Source organism: Protopterus annectens, chromosome 3.part1, assembly GCF_019279795.1.
Source record: "Protopterus annectens isolate FY-2018-M chromosome 3.part1, PAN1.0, whole genome shotgun sequence".
In the NCBI taxonomy this organism is placed as follows: domain Eukaryota; kingdom Metazoa; phylum Chordata; order Ceratodontiformes; family Protopteridae; genus Protopterus; species Protopterus annectens.
The window spans coordinates 1759182195-1759189443 of NC_056732.1; the positions used below are offsets into that span (position 1 = coordinate 1759182195).

The following is a 7249-nucleotide window of genomic DNA, read 5'->3' on the forward strand; positions in this document are numbered from 1 at the left end:
AGTGAGGCAATTGCCTCAGGGCGCCAAGCGGCAGGGGGCACTTTGGGCTGTGCTGGTAAACTCAGAACTGACAGCATTGCATACTAAATACTAAGAAAATACGTGCATCTTTGAGAATAATGCAAGCCGTATGCAATGGAGTCTAGGAAAGGAGAAGTTTTGTTAATGTCACAATTATTGTCTTTTTATTTATTTATTTACAGATACAGTTCTAGAAAGACTGTGTCATTTTTAGAGTGGCCAGGAATGTGCTTTCAGAAATGTGATAATTGGCATTTTAAATGTTGCATGATGCTCGCAGGACTTTTTCAGTGCGCGGGCTTCGGGTAGGTGTTTGGATTGTGGGCTTGCTTGCTGTTGTTCATTCGCTTCGTGGATCGGTCTGTTTGTTGGATCAGTCTGTAGCTTGCTTGCTGTTGATCAGTCTGTGGCTTGCTGTTGGGTCGGTCGCTGGGCTAGGTAGGTGAAGGGCTGTGTGTTGATCTGTAGTATTCTGGTTTTAACACTGTGCTGGGAGATGTTAGGAATGTGTATTTTCATTGAACTGGACTTATCAGAGCTGGACAGTTCTGTGGTTACTCGTGCTCAACGTTGTACAGGTACCGAATATATTTGCGTTTAAGTACAACTTATTGTTCACTATTTTATGTGCCTTGTTAAGCTGAACAAATGGTACGGGATTGCTTAAAGAAGGCTCTGGAAGAAAGAATTTTAGGGGTTAGAAGAACAATGATTACTGCCTTGCTCTGTTATGTGGGACAAGTATGTATGTATGAGGTGGATTGGGCACTCTAAATTTACCGTAAGTGTGAGAGAGTCTGTTGTGTGGAAGAGGTATTGCTGCAGAGCTAACCACCCTGTGGTGTAAATAAGCGATCTTACTTAAGTTACTTGAGCAGGTGGAAGAATTGTTTTCTACACTGTTATACTTAACTTCTGATGTGGTTCCAGCAGACTGGAAAACTGGCATAACAGCAGTCTGGATTTATAAGGTCTGGTCTGGAGACTCTCAAGGTTGATGAGTCTTTAATAAAGGATTTTTCTGTATTTAACTTGAGCTTCTGTCCTTTTGGCATGCTTTAGTACTGCTTTGCTTATTTGGTGTTTTTTACTTGTTCAGCTTGCTCGCCATCCTTTTGCTTATCAGGTTGTTAATTCCACACTAATGCTTCTTTGGTAAATTTGAAACAGTTAAATGAGTTTGGTGGGTTGTATTTGTATTGCATGTTATAAAACCATATGTACCTTAGCTAAGGGTATGCAGTCTGAACGATTAGATTCAACTGTCAATTTACATGTGCACTTTAACATGCTGTCACATCTCTGCAGTGCAACTCCATGTAGGCCGTATGCCTTTACTACAATATAGTATTGCTGCTTTCTTCTTTTCTTTATTATACATTACAAAGGTAGTGGTTTGATGGGGTGGGTGACAGAGTGGGAGTTGCAAGGGCATAGCCAGCATGTTTTTAGGTGAGCTTTTAGTAAAGTTTTGAAGTGGGTGCATGATGGTATGGAGGTAATTGTGGGTGAGAGGGAGTTCCATAATTTGGCTATGGTGCAAGAGAATAGTGCTTCACCAGCAGAGTTATTCTGTCAGAGATGGTCCCATGCACAGCACTGGCTTGCCACACCTGCCCTGCTTCCTTCTACTGTACTTGTAGCTTGCTGATATCATTGTGCATGTTGGTCTACCCTACTTGCTTTCCCTTCATTATTGTCTGTTACTGCCTGCTTTCTTGCATTTTCTGATGACACTGTATTTATATACCATTTTTTCTTTGATTCCTATCCTATGCTCTCACAACTATTAAACCCAAATCCCCAGATTTCCCATGCATTCCATAACATCCTAGGACAGTGGGACAGGAAGGCAAGAGTTATGGACTGCATCCATCATCAATTGGGGATTAGATTTTCCACATAATCATAACATCTCCTTCTGCTGGCCAGAATGCACTGTACAATGCAATGTTTCTGGCTGTAGTAAAGCAGCATGCTTCTACAGTCAATAATTGCAGCAAGAGTGCAGGTATACACCTCGGTGAGCTTGTATCTCCAGAGTCTGTAGGCATGCAGCTCTGAGACTTTTTCAGGGGCAGCTGTTGAGAAGACACTCAAACTACACCCTTTCATGGGATGGGTAAGCCAACATCAGCTACTCACTGTCATTCCTCCCTGGTTGACTCTTTCATTATCTGAGCAGGTAATTGAACTCAGGTTATCTGAAGTAAAGGCAGGGCCAAAAGCTCAGCGTCATGAAGCTGGCATCTCTCTGCCCTGTGTACCAACATGTTTTCTTTTTTGAATGATTTAAAAAATACTTTTCATTGCTTCATGCTGTACTACTGTACATTTTAATTTTGTATTGCATTACTCTGGTTGTGATCACAGAACTGCAGTTTGCTCTAGTGTTCCGTTTTGAACAACTGAACTTTGTTATTTGGCATACGTTGCCGTTTGAATTTATTTCTCATTGGGTTATTTACATTTGTCTAAGTCAATATTTTTGGCATAGTTGCTGTACTGTAGTTTCCTGCATTTTAAAAACTCAACTCTGTATATTTGCTACTTCAATATATATATATAGTGTGTGTGTGTGTGTGTGTGTGTGTGTGTGTGTGTGTGTGTGTGTGTGTGCATATATATATGATCTTTCTTACATTTGTTTTCTGGAATAATAAAACTACATGCACATTTTTGTTTCTAGAATAATCAGAATTTCATCTCGATGGCTTGGGTTCCTGGGGGGGGGGATGTTGGGGTGCCTAGGAAAAGTTTGCCTCAGGGCGCTTCTAACGTAGTTACGCCACTGGTCACCTGGCAATGCATGATCACTCCTATGGCCTTTAGACACACTAAGCCTTTTGGAATGGTAAACCTCACATTCCCAACAGCAAACAGATTTTAGCTGGGCTAAGTCATACTGCCACTGACAATTAATGAAGATGTGTAGCCATGGGGTGTCAATCAAGCAAAAAGTAAAGCCATTGAAATTTACATCCTTACTACCCTGCTTACATTCTGTGAATCTCAAGCCTTTGCTGAAAGGAAATTCGTTAAAGCAAGAAAATTACCCTAGGCGCCAGAACTGGTGGGACTGTTTACTGTCACATACTCTAGGTGCTTGTTTGGAGCTTTTTCTAGTCTTATGATCCAGTGATAGTCTAAACAAAATTATTGGAAAGAAAAGAAATTCAAGGAAGAAATAAGTTTTGCCTAAAGTTTAATGTTCAAAGCTGACACTATACCACCCAATATGCTGAGAAGGCAACAGCTTGAAAAGACAAAAAGCTGATCTGCAAATGCAGGCTGCCTCTCAACCCTCCCACAAAATGAAAGCAGTCACTGTATGTACAGCCCTATGCTGTTACATGCTTAAAGAACACAAAATGAAAGCAGTCACTTTATGTACAGCCCTATGCTGTTACATGCTGAAAGAACACAAAATGAAAGCAGTCACTTTATGTACAGCCCTATGCTGTTACATGCTGAAAGAACACAAAATGAAAGCAGTCACTTTATGTACAGCCCTATGCTGTTACATGCTGAAAGAACACAACATGAAAGCAGTCACTGTATGTACAGCCCTATGCTGTTACATGCTGAAAGAACACAACATGAAAGCAGTCACTGTATGTACAGCCCTATGCTGTTACATGCTGAAAGAACACAAAATGAAAGCAGTCACTTTATGTACAGCCCTATGCTGTTACATGCTGAAAGAACACAAAATGAAAGCAGTCACTTTATGTACAGCCCTATGCTGTTACATGCTGAAAGAACACAAAATGAAAGCAGTCACTTTATGTACAGCCCTATGCTGTTACATGCTGAAAGAACAAATAAAGACACTCAGGTTTGATTGTGGAAAATGTCAAAGAAAATTACCACACCATTCTCAACTCCCTTGTAAGCTACTGTAAGTGATCTTGTGTGCACATATCTGAGTAGTTCTGGTTTCTGACTATGCTGGGTACAGGGCATAAGTTGGGAATGGGGTCCCTCTACTAAGCCTGTTTCAAACTTCCACTGTACAAGCTGTATGCATATTTAAATAGTTCCATAGACACATCTTCCACCCTCAGAAATAAACACAACACCAAATTCAAAAATAAAGCCCTATGGGCAGTATAATAAAAGAAAAAATACTCATTGCATGCGAAAATAAATGTAACTCTCAGAAAGCTAAAAACACTCTCACTAAACTAAAACAATGAACTCGGGACTGTGATTAAATCAACCAAAGCCTGATATGAGGTAAAAATATCAACCCAGGTGAAAGATCACCACAAAGTATTTTTTTAACTGTGCTAGAAATCTCAAATAATGACTGGCACTACAGTGAGCTGATAAAAAATGATATCACATACTTGGACAAGACGATACATCCAATTCACTGGCCAACTAATTCAGATTGAACTTCATCCCACCAATCTTCCATTATTATCACATAAAATACCTGCATCTAAACCCCTCTCAAATCTCTCAACAATTTCTGAAGTTAGTACCCAAGGCCAAGAACATAATGTCTATTGCGACTGGCTAACATAGTGACTGCCTACTGGTTAGTCTGAAACCTGATATGTTGAACCCCCTATAAAGGCTATTCAGTACTAATCTCAAAACAGGTTTTATTCTGGATGAATGAAAGAATGCAACAGACTTTCATGAGGGTGGGACTTCAATGGGCCCAACATGCTCACTATTGTAAGGAAATCCTTTTTCATTGTACAGCTTATATCTAAAGGTATATCAACCAGATCCAGGCATATAATTGTTCCCCTCTACTTGGCACTCATTAGGCCAATCACTGAGTGAGTATAATGCACCTTTTGGTATGTATCTGTCCAAACACTTCTCAGAAATGGATGCCATCTAACCCTCAAACATTTAGGAATTATTCCAAAGCAAACCTTGTATTAATGACTTATACCATGCAAAAATGTCCATCCCCCAAAACAATGTAAACTTTGCTACCACTATGCAAATTGTTTACAGAAACCCTATACCATCATGTAAACAGCTCCACTGAGGTAGCTGTACCCACAAGGAATAAGCAGAGAACCAACACAGATAACAAGCCACCCTGGTGGAATCCCAGTATCAACAACTTGTATAACAAAAGGAGGAAAACTATGGCCAATACTAGGAACTACAATACCCAGAAGGGTATGAAACCCCTCAAACTAAATAAGCAACTCAGAAATCTTAAAAAGCCCACCAAAGCCAGATTTGAGGCAGAAATATCCTCAAAGACAAAAGATAATGACAAGGTCTTCATCAGCTTTGTTCACAACCTCAAAGGTAACATGACAGTGTGCTGAACAAATTGTAAATGGAACCACTTAAAAGGAATCAGAGGATATAGCAAACCTGCTGGCTGATAAATCTAATTCCAGTTTCACCCCTTCTTCCCCTCATTACCTTTCAGAAGACACCCACAACCATAAATCCTCTGCCTATCACTAGCAAACAAGTCTTCAATGCACTCTCCAAGTCAAAGAATACTACCTCAATAGGCCCTGATAATATCCTGGGATACCTCTTGGATAGCATGAAACATGAGGTATCAAGCACTCTAAAATCACTGTTCAACATTAGCCTAGTAATTGGCTTCATACTTAGTGAATGGAGGACTGCAGTAGTTAATCCTTAACACAAAGTTTGGCCTTCTACTGACTTGGATAACCACAGACCATAAGTCTGACTGGTCTTGTACGTAAACGCATGGAAAGAATTATCATAGATATTTTAAATAAAGAAACGGAACCCATTTTCTTATTTACTTCTACAATTATTACAGATATTAAAATAAAATAGCACAAGCACTGATAGCCATTTGCTAAATACATTCTCACAATGAAAACAGACTTAGCATGAGCAGTAAACTTCTCTGCCCTTGAAACTCACACTCATTGAAAAGGCATGAAAACCCACATTAAAAGAAAATGCATCTGACGGTGGAGGATTAAGTTTACCTTTGATCTGTTTTCAAACCATAGGCTCCTTGCACACATTTATAGGGCCGTGCACACATGTATGTGTTATTTGATTCACCCTCATGATAAATTACATTCCTTATATAATACATCACAATTTGTTAGAATGGTGTTTTAAATCTGTAGTTATGAACATTCTTCTAGAAAGCAATGAAACAAAATGTATGAAATAATGATAAAGCTACACATTTCAGAAAATGTTGACCATAAAACGCCACTCAAACTTCTATCATTATAATCCACCAATATTACTCAAAAAGCACAATCTTTTCAGAAGTAAAAGTCATCAAGATAATTCTACCTTAAAGAGATCTGTAACTAAGAAAAGAGGTTGCTACTAGCAAACAACTTTACATTTCAATGTTTCATCTACAAATTCAGTGCCTGCTGCTTTTGAAGAATAAATTGTCTGTTAAATTAAAAATGGTAAGCTGGTAATATTGCAATAGGGAATGACTGACAATCCAACAAGAACTTACTAGGCATCTTATACAAACGAGGACACACTCAGGAGTGTAGAACCCCTATACCTCCTTAAAATGCACCAAATAATCCGCAGTCAAAATGGCACTGCAATATCAGCACTCCATCTACATGGTGTGGGAGTAAAACCCACAGCCTTCTGCACCAAAGGCAATTATGCTGCTAACCCTGCTTTCAAATTCTACAACACAAACAGTGACTGCCATTTGATAAAACAGTTAACCACCAAAATTCGCTGTATACCACAGAAGAGACAAAAAACTAAATTAACGTAAAAGGTTTTAATCTCCGCTTTCGTAAAACACTTCATCAGAATGATAGAAACACAGTGCCGCACTCTATTTAAACCTAAGATGTGAAATCAATTAATACTCAATTACAGTCAATTAAATGTAATTAACAATAAAAAAGTATTTTAACCATTTATCTTCCTACTTTCTAAAAAACACTTAATATTTATGCGTTCATTCAGACCTGGTGAAAACATCTGCCAATTCACTTGTGGTGATTTGTTTGTTTTGATTCAGTCTGGCTTTCTGGGCATGTCCCAACTATGGCTGCAGGGGCTGGGGGAGGGTGCTTACAGGAAGCTTCAGAGGTGTTAGGCAGATTGTTCTCAAATTGCAGTTGTACTCACAACAGCTCTCACTGAGTCATTCATTAGTTTCAACTGTCCTTTTTATCCTCAGAGAGACTAGCTTTTCAGTAATGTTATGACTTGACTTGCTAATACCCTGCAGGAAAGCATTTGAGCAGTGCAAAGT

General features: G+C 39.1%; 1 long non-coding RNA gene across 1 annotated transcript in view; it reads right to left on the reverse strand.

Annotated features, from left to right (window-relative positions):
- The window catches only part of LOC122798915, a 156077-nt gene extending 149057 nt beyond the window's left edge, over positions 1-7020 (reverse strand). The window contains exon 1 of the long non-coding RNA XR_006364347.1: positions 6960-7020. This is a non-coding gene — a long non-coding RNA (uncharacterized LOC122798915). The remainder of the gene's footprint in view (positions 1-6959) is intronic.
- Positions 7021-7249: the final 229 nt, after the last annotated feature.